The sequence below is a fragment of the Rhincodon typus genome, chromosome 6, assembly GCF_021869965.1.
Source record: "Rhincodon typus isolate 14 chromosome 6, sRhiTyp1.1, whole genome shotgun sequence".
Lineage (NCBI taxonomy): Eukaryota > Metazoa > Chordata > Chondrichthyes > Orectolobiformes > Rhincodontidae > Rhincodon > Rhincodon typus.
The window spans coordinates 22,003,012-22,016,572 of record NC_063337.1 but is presented as its reverse complement, the minus strand read 5'-3'; the positions used below and the strand labels follow the sequence as shown (position 1 = coordinate 22,016,572).

The 13,561-nt window shown below is 40.5% G+C and overlaps 1 long non-coding RNA gene across 1 annotated transcript; it reads left to right on the top strand.

Annotated features, from left to right (window-relative positions):
- Positions 1-207: 207 nt before the first annotated feature.
- Positions 208-12,059, top strand: LOC125483362. Its single transcript, XR_007262321.1, has 3 exons — positions 208-314; positions 1,635-1,708; positions 11,993-12,059. It is a non-coding gene; the product is annotated as an uncharacterized LOC125483362 (long non-coding RNA).
- Positions 12,060-13,561: the final 1,502 nt, after the last annotated feature.

Genomic DNA, 13,561 nt, shown 5'->3' with positions numbered 1-13,561 from the left:
CCCAATAAGGAGTGCACTATTTCTGACTCAGTGACTGAGGGATCAGTGGTATAAGTTTGAGAGGACATCTTCATTTGTCACATGGTTTGGAATGGTGAGTAATTGCAAAATTTGAGTGTATGATTTTGTTCAGCTGTTTCCTTCTTCCCCTTATTTTACAGCCTGTTTCCTTTTGCATGTAGCAAAAAAGCTCGGTCACATTTCAAGGTAGATTTTATAGATTACGTTCTCATATTGGAACTTAAGGTGGAAGAGTCGGTGGATCTATCCTAAAGTCTATCCTTTTGTTTCATGGATTTATTGAGAATACAGAGGTAAAAAAATAGCCTACTCTAGAGGAAAATGACTAAATGCAACACATCTCCAACACGTTTCTGTTGCTTATCAGCATGTAGTGAACTGGATCTCTTTCAATAACATGTTTCTCAGCTTTTACGCATCCTCTGCTGTTTCTTCTGATTTTAATGCACTGGTTGCTTTGCTGGGCAGAATTGTGTGCCATACAACTGGCAATAATGAGTCTTTTTGCAGTTTTCAGGGACATTTCGAGGTTCTGCTTCAGCTTTAGCTTTCTTTTTGGCAATGACTCAGGGTAGCATAGAAAGGACAGCACTTCAGGGCAGCAGCAATTGTAACACCATTATCTGGTTATTTTGTACCTATGTGCCCAGAGCAAGGGTCGGCAGGCTTTCCCATTGCCACCAAATTAATGGGATGAAAAACTGACAGATCTATGTTCTGCCCATAATTTGTCTTCTTCTCCAAATGAGCTGCACTTCACTATTGAGTGGTGGGAATTTTAGGGGATATATTCAATTTTCTTTACCTATTCCATCCTTTCTATATTCTCATAGGCAATTCTGTCAGTTCAATGGATGTGTGTAAGGGGACTGATTGCTCAGCATCCAGGTTGATGTTGTCTCATATGTGATGTAAAGGCTAAAAGCAAATGTGATTTGCAACTCTGATTGAAAATATTACAGTCAAAATCACTATTGGAGGGTTTGGTGAAAGCATTGGCTTTCTAGTGTGCTCATTTGTCCAATTTGAACCTGGGTCAGTTCTCCTTAAATGGGGAGACAGCTTGATCATGAAGTTTTCTTAATTTGGATCTGTCCAAGGTTGTTTTTTTTTCTATGTAGTATGGTGCAATTTATTACCTCTGAGACTGTGTTTTGGAATGTCTTTGTATGCAAGTTTGGGATATTCTATTGTGCATGTGCCCATGCTCAGTTGGCTGGTGAATACCACTTTTAACTGATAATGAAAAGGGGATACCTGGGGGCACTGTGGAGCATCAAAATGCTTTGACCTCAATGGAGTTTGCCAATCAGTGGAGGCAAATAGAGGATCCTCTGGCATTCAGGTCAATCATGGTGAGGTAATTTCAAGATGAGTCTCCCAGACCATAAGTGGGGTAGATTCCAGAATCGAAAAATGGACAACTCTTGTGAAATTTGAAGGAGCATTCCTGTTGCTGGCTCTAGACCCACCAAAGATACAATGACAAAGCTAAAACATTTATCTGTTCTGGGAGTGACACTATTTTCTACTAGATTCCTCCTTCAAACCTCTGGTTAAGAAAGGAATTGAACTCCAATATCGTAATGAAAACCTGTTTTTCACATTTAAAGGAAGTCTATGGGAGCGGTTCAAGATGCTTGCCCAGATCCTGTCAAGTCAATGCATACAGTTTCGTGATGAACAGGTAAGGGAGAAATTTCCCTTTAAATAGCATTGTTCCAAAATAATTAAATTAATCAATGTGCACAACATAAAGAGGAACCATCTCACCAAAGAAATTATTTTTCCCCACAGTGGGCCTGCATATTATTTAGCTCTCTTAGATCAAATATGCTTTTAAGAATAAACCACACAAATGTGCAAATGTTCCAGTCGAAATTTAAAACACTAAGATTCTGGAATGAAACATCAATGTATGCCAAATGTGAGAATAAAACTACAAAAAAAAGTGAGGCAATAAAACTGAAAGAAGTACTGACACACTGGTTTAGCAAACTAAATACCTTAGCAGCAAAGTGATCATGGGAATTCCAGGTAGCAGTTCACCTCCCATTGTAACATTTGGGGTACTCAAATTCAATCAGCTTTTTCATAAATATCTGGAATTTGGTACCTACTCTGTTCCTAAAATCCCTTTAGTTGACTAATATCCCAGGAACTCTGCTGTCCTTGCCCCTCTGGCCAATATTTCACTCAGAAAGTGTAGCAAGTCTAACAAGTTGTACCTTTGAGTTCAGGAAAGGCAGCTCATCACTACGTCTCGAAAGCACTCAGGGATGAGACACAAATGCTGGTCTTATCGGCAATATCTATGTTCTCACGAACAAGTGATCTTTCTTCTTGAACTACTGCTGTTTCCAAGTTGTACTTTCCCAACAGTCAGAATAAACATAGGCTCACAAGAGTTAACATTAATACAGTGGCAGGTTTATTGACAGCTATTATCAGTGCTTTAAAACCCATCAAAACCTTGTGTGGATCACTCCCAGAATTTGTCTCCTTTCTTTTTCCAGTTTAAGATGTTTTCAGCAAATCACAGTTACAGTGCCCTAAAGAAATAATTTGATGAACTTTAAACCCCGTGAGTCAAGATATTTATTACAGTATTTGTCAAAATATGAATGAAAGTAGAAATTATTTTTTAAAAATAAAAGTTAGGTCATTTTTTATCTTTCTTTCAACTTTACCCATGTTACATGGAGTCAATAAAATTTTGGTTAATCACCCTGGTGTCAGCCACAATTATTTGGATTTGGCAGCTGGTTTTACAGTTGGAAGTCCTTCCTGCCATTGACCTTCTGATTTATCTAGGGCTGGGAACTACAGCATAACCAACCAGGAAACTGTCCCACTCCCATCATCTGTCATTGCTGTGTCAGAAGGAATTGCATTCCAGAAATCAATCAGTTTGACTACATTATAAATGTACCTTCCATGACCATCATATTCTGGTTTTGGAATTTGAACTTGGACCTTTTAGCTCAGAGAGAGGAACACTGTCAGTGAACCTCAAGATCTCCTTTATTATCCCGTTTATTACTCATTATATAGTGTACAAACAAACTTCGCAGAGGGTGTTTGGAATGAGCTGCCAGAGGAAGTGGTGGAGGCCGGTACAATTACAACTTTTAAAAGGCACCTGGATGGGTATATGAATGGGAAGAGTTTAGAGGGATTTAGGCCAAATATTAGCAAATGGGACTAGATTAATTTAGGATATCTGGTCAGCATGGACGAGTTTAACCATAAGGTCTGTTTCCCTACTCTACACTCTATGACTCTGAGTGTATTCTATTTATGTCAATCATCAATTTAAAAACACTCTTGTACAAATTTTAAAAGTAAACAAATGCAAGTTAAAAAAACTTCGCTCAATATTTTCTATTGTAATATAGAGTTAGTCAAAATCAAGGTGGATTTTCATTATGTTCTAAAAATATTTGTAATATTGGCTTTTTAAGTGCCAACAACAAATAATATTTTGACCATTCTCATGTGAGCTGATAGGTGTTAAAATCCAAGGAATACAACGACAGTTCAGCGGTCAGCTATGCAAAGGCAGGAGCAAGAAATCATTTTTTCTCTCTCTGTACATCTGTCTTTTGAGGTGCAAACTGATAATGCAAATATCTATTTTGGAAATTACATCTCTTCTGTATACTGTTTTCTGGGAGACATTTAGTGAAATAATGGGAGAGCCTATTTTATAATGAAAGATTATATTCACTAAACCATCCAGCTGGGATGTGGTAGTCAATGATTTAGAACTATTCACAAATGTTAATTCCTTTTAGAGCTTTTTTGGCAAGAAACCTTGCAATTTGTCTGTGTCCTGTTAACTTCATACTCTGCACTATAAGTAACTTTACCATGCATTTAAGGTAGGAAAAACGTCAACAGTGCTTAGCTAATTTCTGTTCAAAGGTATTATAATTCTCTCTCTTACTGTAAAGCTCAAGAGGATTGAGATACCTTCAGTATCAAATGGTTATTCACCCCAGCACAAATTTCAATTATCATTATTAAATGGATTTAAATTACAAAACATACATGTGGTTTGTAACCTTGTCCAAACAGAACGTGGGCAACACCCCTGGATGAGTGCAGCTCTAATAACACTCGAGAAGTTCGACATCCTCGAGGACAAAGCAGCCTGCTTGATTGGCAACAGATTGACAAACATATTCTCCCTCTTCCACTGACACTCAGTAGTAGCAGTATGTACTATCTACAAGATGTGCTGCAGAAATTTAGCAAGCCTCCTTATACAGAACCTTCCAAACCCACAACCATTTCTGACTAGGAGGACGAGGGTCGCAGATTGCCATCAGTCACAAGTTCCCTTCCAAGCCACTCACCACCTTAACTTGGAAATATTTCACCATTTTTTCAATCTCACTGAGTCAGAAATCCTGAAACTGTCACCTTAAGACATTGTAGGCTTACCTATCACACATGAACTGCAGCAGTTAAAGAAGACAGCTCACCAGCACCTTCTCAAGTACAACTAGAGATGAGCAACAAATGTTGGTCCAGCCAGAAAAGCTCACATTCCTTGAATGAAAACAAATAAACCCTGTAATGCAGCAATTAGCCTCAGTATCTCAGGCTATAAACAGCACAATGTTTGTTCTGGTTTCTGAATGCATTGAGTGATCGCATTGAGTCACATAGAGTCATAGAGATGTACAGCGTGGAAACAGACCTTTCGGTCCAACTTGTCCATGCTGACCAGATGTTCCAAATTAAACTGGACATATTTTCCAGCTTTTGGCCCATATCCCTCTAAACCCTTCCTATTCATGTACCCATCTAGATGCCTTTTAAATGTTGTAATTGTACCAGCATCCACCACTTCCTCTGGCAGCTAATTGCACACATGCACTAGCCTCTGCATGAGAAAGTTAGCCCTTAGGTCCCGTTTAAATCTTTCCCCTCTCACCTTAAACCTATGCCCTCTACATTTGGACTTCCCTCCACTCGGAAAAAGACTTTGGCTACTCACCCTATCCATGCTTCTAATGATTTTATAAACCTCTATAACATCACCCCTCAGCCTTTGACGCTCCAGGGAATATAGCCCCAGTGTATTCAGCCTCTCCCTATAGTTCAAACACTCCAACCCTGACAATGTCCTTGTAAATCTTTTCTGAACCCTCTCAAGTTTAACAACATCTTTCCTATAGCAGGGAGACCAGAATTGAATACAATATTCCAAAAATGGCCTAACTAATGTCCCGTACAGCCGGAACATGACATCCCAACTGCTAAACTCAATGCAGTGACCACTAAAGACAAGCATACCAAACACCTTCTTCACTACCCTGTCCACCTGTGGCTCCACTTTCAAGGCACTATGAATCTACACCTCTAGGTCCTTTTGTTCATAGAACATAGAACATAGAATAGTATAGCACAGTATAGGCCCTTCGGCCCACTCTGTCGTGCCAAACTTTTACCCTAATCCTAGGTTCTATCTAACCTTATACTATCATCCATATGCCTATTTAATAGCTGCTTAAATGCCCCTAAAGAGGTCGACTCCACTACCCTCTCCGGCAATGCATTCCACGCCCCGACCACTCTCTGAGTAAAGAACCTACCTCTGACGTCTCCCCTATATCTACCTCCACTCACTTTAAAACTATGCCCCCTCGTAATAGCTACCTCCACCCTAGGAAAAAGTCTCTGGCTGTCCACTCTATCTATAACTCTGATCATTTTGTACACCTCTATCAAGTCACCTCTCATCCTTCGTCATTCTAAAGAGAAAAGCCCTAGCTCTCTCAACCGTTCCTCGTAAGACCTTCCCTCCATTCCAGGCAATATCCTGGTAAATCTCCTCTGCACCTTTTCCAACGCTTCCACATCTTTCCTGTAATGAGGCAACCAGAACTGGACACAATACTCCAGATGTGGCCGAACCAGGCTTTCAGACAGCTGGAACATAACTTCACGGCTCTTGAACTCAATCCCTCTAGTAATGAAAGCTAACACACCATACGCCTTCTTAACAACTCTATCAACCAGGGTGGCAGCTTTTAGGGAACTGTGAACATGAACTCCAAGATCCCTCTACTCCTCCACACTGCCAAGAATCTTTCTGTTAACCCTGTATTCTGCTTTCAAGTTTGTTCGGCAACATTAAATGTGTAGGTCGTGCCCTAGTTTGCCTTACCAAAATGCAACACCTCACATTTACCTAAATTAAACTCCATCTTCCCACTGGCCCAGCTGATCATGGTCCCGTTATGCTGTGCGATGAGCAATCTGGTGTCTTGAAAGTCAAATATGCAGTACCCTTTTACAATGTGAGAATCAGAAACTACAGGAGTCTGGGTGATGAGTAGTGTACCTGTGCTCATTCCATGCCAGATGTGTAACGTACGCCTAGAGTTGTCCAGGGCTCTTTCCTGCACATGGCATTGGTATATTTCTCAGACAAATAAGGGTCCTTTTCAGGTACCATTGCAAAATTTATCTCAAAATAACCTTCTGACCAAATCTTTGTGAGCTTCTTTTATTCTCACCGTGGTGCTGCCATGTTTTCATTATACAACAGTTACCTCTAATCAGAGACAACTGTTTTTCTCCTCTGTTGAAAAAACAGTAAATTATGCTCAAGTGACTTTGCTCACTTCCATATTTTATTGAGTGCTTGTATTTCTTGATCTTCATTGTACAGCCATTTATACCTTTACCATGTAGCAATATGGTACTCCTTATCATACTGAGGGTATTACCAATGGCTCAGTGATAATGTTCTGACATTAGAAGGTTGTGTGTTCAAGAGAGATGAATACATACAGGTTATAAAATGGAGTTTGACCCTCTCTGAGAACTAAAACTGAAACACCTGAAGAGGAGCCCATTGTCCTATAATCTGTAAAAGGAATGTGAAAAGTGGTGTAACCTGTATCTCAGCAACATCTGGTGGTTAGGTAAAATAAACTTCTGACACTCACTTTACAGTCAACAGGTAACAATTTATTTATCTAATTCTAACAATGAACAAATTAACTAAATTATTAACAAACCTAATAAACCCCTTCTAACTACTAACTATGCCTGAATAAAACAAGATTATAATGGCAAACTGTTCCAATAAATTCAAGTTCCACTGATGTAAAATAAAAAAAATAGAATTAGTCTCTTGAAATTACAGCCAGATTACATGTCTTCTGAAATATTCTGTGCCTTCTCCACCAAATCTTCTGTCAGTAATGCTTTCTCTGTAAATTCTTCTGTTAGGAATGCTTTCTTTGTGAATTCTTCTGTCAAGAATCTTAGCTAAGAGTGCCATTGTACCGTTGTAAATAGATGGCGCTTTCTCGAGGAGCTGAGAGCTGTTGTCTCTATCAGATGGCAGTGAGTTCTCCTGCCTTTACCCAATTGCCCCTTCTTTCATACCCTTGATGATATATTAATATTTCTCACAATAGGTTCGGCCATATGTTGTCAAAACCATCATATTTAAATTTAATTGGTTTTTGGTATCTAAGTGCCTGGTTCAAATTAATTGGCTAAATTCAAAACTTGTTGGCTCGATAACAAATCAAAACTGCTGCTTGGCCTGCTAACTATACAGCCTTTTGATACAAATGTTTCAATTCAGGTGCTCTGTGGACCTGCAAACCCACAAGATACTGCCCGCTGACATCCTTTTTGAATCTCTAAGCATGGAAAAAGCACATTATCTTTTAAAGGCACCACGCACTGCCTCCTCCGTAGCATTTCACAAACATCAATGTCCTGCCTCTTAATCCATAAGTACTCTACCCAACTTCGTAACACCTTCCCCCTTAAGAAAAAAAGAACCATCATTATGAAAAGATGGCTTCATTTGTTTTCTTTTAAAACCTTAACTCGTTATATTACCAGATCCATACCTGATTAATTTAGAGTTACACATTTCATACTAATTCTATGTATGTATATCATCGAACCCTACTGTTTCTATCTTATATAAACATTTTTCTTTTAAAACCATGATAAAGCATCCGTGATAATATTTTCACGACCTGCAACATGTACAATCTGTAAATTAAATGTTTTTAACATAAGATTCCAATAAAATATCTGGTGTTTTTGTCCTTAAATCTTTCCAGAAATGTCAAAGGACTGTGATTGGTATACACAACCATCTCTAATGTATTGTTTGCAAAGTAAACATTAAAATGTTGTAAGGCCAGTACCAACCTCAATAACTCTTTTTCAGTGGTTAAGTATCTTTTCTGGTGCATCCTGAATTTTTTTGAAAAATAACCGATTGGCCTTTCAATTGCACAATCATCCTCCTGTAACAGCACAGCTCCAACACCTACATCGCTTGTGCCGATGGCGACTTTAAAAGGTTTCAAGAAATTTGGCATGGCTAAAGCTAGTGCAGTGGTTAACACTGTTTTTAAATTCTCAAATGCCTCCTGGCATTGTTCTGTCCACCGAAATTTCATGTTTTTTTAACAAATTCGTCAGTGATGCCACCACGTTACTAAAGTATGGTTCAAATTTCCTGTAGAACTCACTCAATCCTAAGATTCATAGCACTTTCTTCTTTGAGGATGATCTTGGAAATTCTTCGATGGGCTTCGTCTTCATGTTCCTTGGTGTCACCCATCTGTGTCTGATGTTGTGTCCTAAAAATGTCACTTCTGCCTTCACGAATTTTGTTTTTGCCAAGTTTATGACCAACTTTGCCTTCTTTAGTCTCTGAAAGACTCTGCCAAATGCTCCTTGTGATGTTCCCGTGAATTACTAAAAATCACTAAGTCATTTATGAAGACAGCACAATTAGTCAATCCTGCAACAACTCTTTTCATAAGCTTTTCAAAAGTGGCTGGTGCATTTTTCATTCCAAAGGGCATGACTTTAGATTGATATAGCTCATTTCGGGTTACAAAAGCAGAAACATCTTTCGCTGTCTCTGACAAAGATACTTGCTAGTAACCGTGAAGTCAGTCCAACTTTGTGATGCAAGTGGCTTATCCTACATTTTGCACACAGTACTCCAGCCTTGGAATTGGGTATGAGTCAGCTTTAGTCACCTTCCAATAATCTACGCCAAACTCCACTCGCTTTGACTCGGCTCTATGATGTCTTCTTGAAACATCGCTTCTACATCCTTCTGAACCTGTGCTGCTTTGACAGGATTGAGCCTGAAGAGTTTTTTTTAATCAGAACAGCATTCCCTATGTCAACTTTATGTACTACGGTGTTAATTCACCCATTCCATTTCTACATACGTCCTCATAGCACTGTAACAAGTCTTTCAATTCAGTTCTCTGTTCCTGGGACAGATTGCTCACTATCCCATCTAATTCTTTAAGGACTGCCTCATTATTCTGAGGCTCATCAAAATCTAAATCATCTGGATTTGATTCCTCACTCTGAGTGGCAATAACTAATACCAGTTTCCCCGATTCCCTTTCCCTGTCACAGTAAAGTTTCAGCATATTCATATAACATACCCAACACATTTTTCTCCTATCTGGCATCTTTACCAGATAATTCACCTGACATAACTTCTTCTCAACCTGATAGGGACCACTAAACCTTGCTTTGAAGGGATCTCCTACCACTGGTAACAGCACCAAGACTTTATCCCCACGGGCAAACGAACAACTTTTAAAGGGACCATGCACTGTTCCCCCTAGTATTTTAAAAACACCAAATTCTAACTTCCTGCCTCCAAATCCACAAGTACTCTACTCAACTTCACAACATAATCTAGACTGACATTTTAGTGCAATACTGAGGGACTGCTGTACTCTCAGAAGTGCCACGAAACAAAGGCCCCATCTCTTGCAGATGGACATGATGATACCTATGATGCTATTTTGAGGAGGATCAGGGGCATTAAGAACATAAAAACAGAAGAAAAAGGAGCATATGAACATAGGAACAGGAATAGGTCATTTAGTCCCTCGAGCCTGTTGCACCATTCAATGAGATTATGGCTGATCTGTGGCCTAACTCCACATACCCGACTTTGGTCCATTGGAGGGAGAAGACTATCCAGTTCATCAGGTTTGCTCCACTATTCAGTATAATCATGGCTGGGAATTAACTTTACGTCCAGCTTCTTCCCCATTTTCCTTGATTCCTCAATTTTGTCTGTCTCAGTCTTAAATATACTCAATGATGGAGCATCCACCATGCCCAAAGGTTCACAACCTTGATAGTGAAGCTTTGTTTCTTGAGACACTGGATTAGATGGATCATCACCCAAACAGAAGGACTATTTTCAGGTCAGGAGACCCAGTTCCTAATTGATGGGCTTGCTGTTGTGGATCTTTAGCCTAATCACAACTTTAGGATCCTGCCTCCAGCTTCCCAAACCAATCAGGGATGGCTGGCACATCCAATCTGTCCAAGGAAGTCTGTCTAATGAAAATTCCCACTGGATGGGTTACAAGGTTGATTGACCTTGTATTTCTGTGGCTGCAGTGACCACAGGAGTGGAGAGAGACCAAGGCAGGCGGCTCCCAGAATGCCTGACTCTTGCTTGGAGAACTTGCTGCTCTCTCAAGGCTGGGCGGTGGATGGGCAGCAGTGCAGGGTGCTGGGGGGGTTTTGAGGAGATGGAGGCTTGGATTATCCCCAACTGTGGATGAGCGTAGTTGAAGAAGTCAGGAGCAGATGCGTTCCTTCTCAACTGAAAAGTACATCAAGAGCATTCATAAGTACATAAAAAATAGGAGCAGGTGTAGGCCGCTTAGCTCTTCAAGCTTACACTGCCATGCCACAAGATCATAACTAATCTGCCCGGCCTTAACTTCTCATAGCCCTCAACTCCTCGACATTTCGAAAATCTATCTACCTCCTCTTTAAATACTTTCAGTGATCTAGCCTTCACAACTCTCCAAGGGATAGGATACTAGACATTGACTATTCTTAATAAAAACCAAAAGAACTGCAGATGCTGTAAATCAGGAACAAAAACAAAGTTGCTGGAAAAGCTCAGCAGGTCTGGCAGCATCTGTGAAGGAAAAAACAGAGTTAATGTTTCGGGTCCGGTGACCCTTCCTCAGAACTATACTATTCTTGTTTGAGCGTGTTTTGCCCCCCATGCTCAAACAAGCCCGAAAATGGAAAATCTATGCCCACCGGCTGAGCGTTACCGTTGAGCAACTTCATTTTCTACATGAATGCCTCAGATTCATTACCCTTTGGGATAGAAATCCAGGATCTGAGGAGGGCATATAACTCACTCAGAGATAATAATAACTGCCGATGCTGGAGTCAGAGATAACACCAGTGTGGAGCTGGAAGAACACAGCAGGCCAGGCAGTATCAGAGGAGTAGGAAAGTTGATGTTTCGCATCAGGACCCTTCTTCAGAAATAGGGGAGGCGGAAGGAGTCTCTGAGGAGGGCATGTCTGGTGAGTGGCATAATCCATTCAGGTAAAAATCTCCAAACTCCACACATGTCTCGCCCATTGTTCCCTTGCACTATTCTCGTCAGGTTAATAACCAAACTACTTTACTCATTCCTCTCTCTGTAAGCACCTCACCTGACAGCACAGCCCTTCAACCTCAGTAGACTGCCCTCTTACACCCATGCTGCAATGTTGCACTTCACAGAATTTGCACTTCTCCCATTCTCCCAACTCCTCTCCGTATAAATCATGACGGATGTTCACACCTTTCTGCTTTCTCTCCTTGTGGAACAGAGTACATAGCTGGTAAAAGCTAAAGCTACTGATAAGGAGAGACCACCTGCTCAGTTGGGAAGGAATCTTGTTCTAGGAGCTTGCAGATGTCACCAATGACCCACTGTGAGAGTCAGAGCCTATAGGGATGCTGGTGCTCAGATTCATCAAGTGAGGTACTTCTCTATCATGGACCTCATCTCCTTCTAGCTAAATCAGCGTCCAGAGATGCCTATGGTTGAGGTGAAGATGGTAATAGTAGTGCTGTCTTTCAAGGTGTTGGTAATGGTCTGGTTTCTGCTCTTGTCCCTTATTAGAAATACAAGGAAGAACTGCATAAGCTGCTCCGATGCCGCAATAAGTTTTACCGTCGTGAAGTGCAGCTGAGTGAATTTCTAGACCAGTAGGTAAGCTTCTAAAAAATTTGGTTATGATCATTGGAGCAGGGAACTCACAGAAAGAAGAGCTTTGAACAGCAATGTATTACCTGGCCATGGCTGCAGCTCTTCATATGAACAAGGATCAAGAGCAGGTGACTCGGCCCTTCAAGCATTTTCCACCATTCAATAAGATTATGGCTGATCTGATTTTAACCTCAACTCTAACATTCCTGCATTCCCCTGATAATCATTCATGCCCTCGGTACTCAAGAATCTATCTACTCCTGCCTTAAAAATAATTTAAAGATTCTGCATCCACTGCCTTTTGAAGAAGGATAGTCCAAAGACACAACTTTCTGACACAAAAGAGGTCCCCTCATCTCAGCATTAAATGGGGGTGACTACTCATTTTAAACTATTACTCCTAGTTCTTGACGTTCCCACAGAGGAATCATTCTTTCCGTATCCGACTGGTCAAATCCCCTCAGGATCTTATATGTTTCAATTAACACCTCTGACTCTTGTAGACTCCAAAGGATACAGACCTAGCTTATCGAGCCTTTCCTCATAAGGCAATCCATGCATTTCAGGTATTAGTTGAGAAACTTTGTTCAAACAGCTTCCAACACATTAACATCCTTTCGTAAGTATGGTGACCAGTTCTGGACATAGCACTCCAGGTGCAGTCTCACCAATGCCCTGTATAACTTAAGCATAACCTCCCTACTCTGATGTTCAATTCCCCTCACAATAAACACAACTTTCTATTAGCTTTCCCTTCTGTGTAACCGATCAAAGCATTCTTGGTTTGAAGAAGCACTCCCCACCTTACACTCACCTTGGTAACTCTGGTGAGTTGCTAACAGGCTGAAAAATCCTGAATTGAGAGTTAAGACTTAAATTGGCTGCTTAATTAGCTTAATAACTTAGCTAATAGATCTAAGAAGTTCCCTACTCACCCTTAATCCTACCCCACAAAAACCCAGAAGAGACTCGGATTTGTTCAGAATCCTGACCCAACATCAGTTTCAGGGAGATTTAACTACCTGTGAGCAAGCCAAACTGAATCTGCTTGCCTGGGAAAATTCTTCCCTTTGTGTTAGTTTTCACATGCCGATTATACCCAGTTTTACCGCATCAGCATCCTTCTCACTTTATTTACTATCGCTAAATTACCAGATTGCTTATGTGACTGTCCACGACTAGATCTGCAGAAGTCTTTTATTAACTATTTGAAGCACTGAAGCCGCTTCTGTCTCATCACAAACACTGTTCCCTAGCCATGTCTACACCACTCAAGTAACTGTCCAAAGCTGAACAACACCTGTCACATACTTAGTTCTGAAATGAGCTCTCAACCATATTTGTGGTATCAGTAAATCTGCTTATTTTCACCTTCCTAATATCAACCAATGCTGTCCCTGACTCATCTCAGCTGCTGCTGAAACACTCACCCACCCCTTTATTACCTTTAGATTTGGGCAAATCAATGCACTTTTGGCTAGC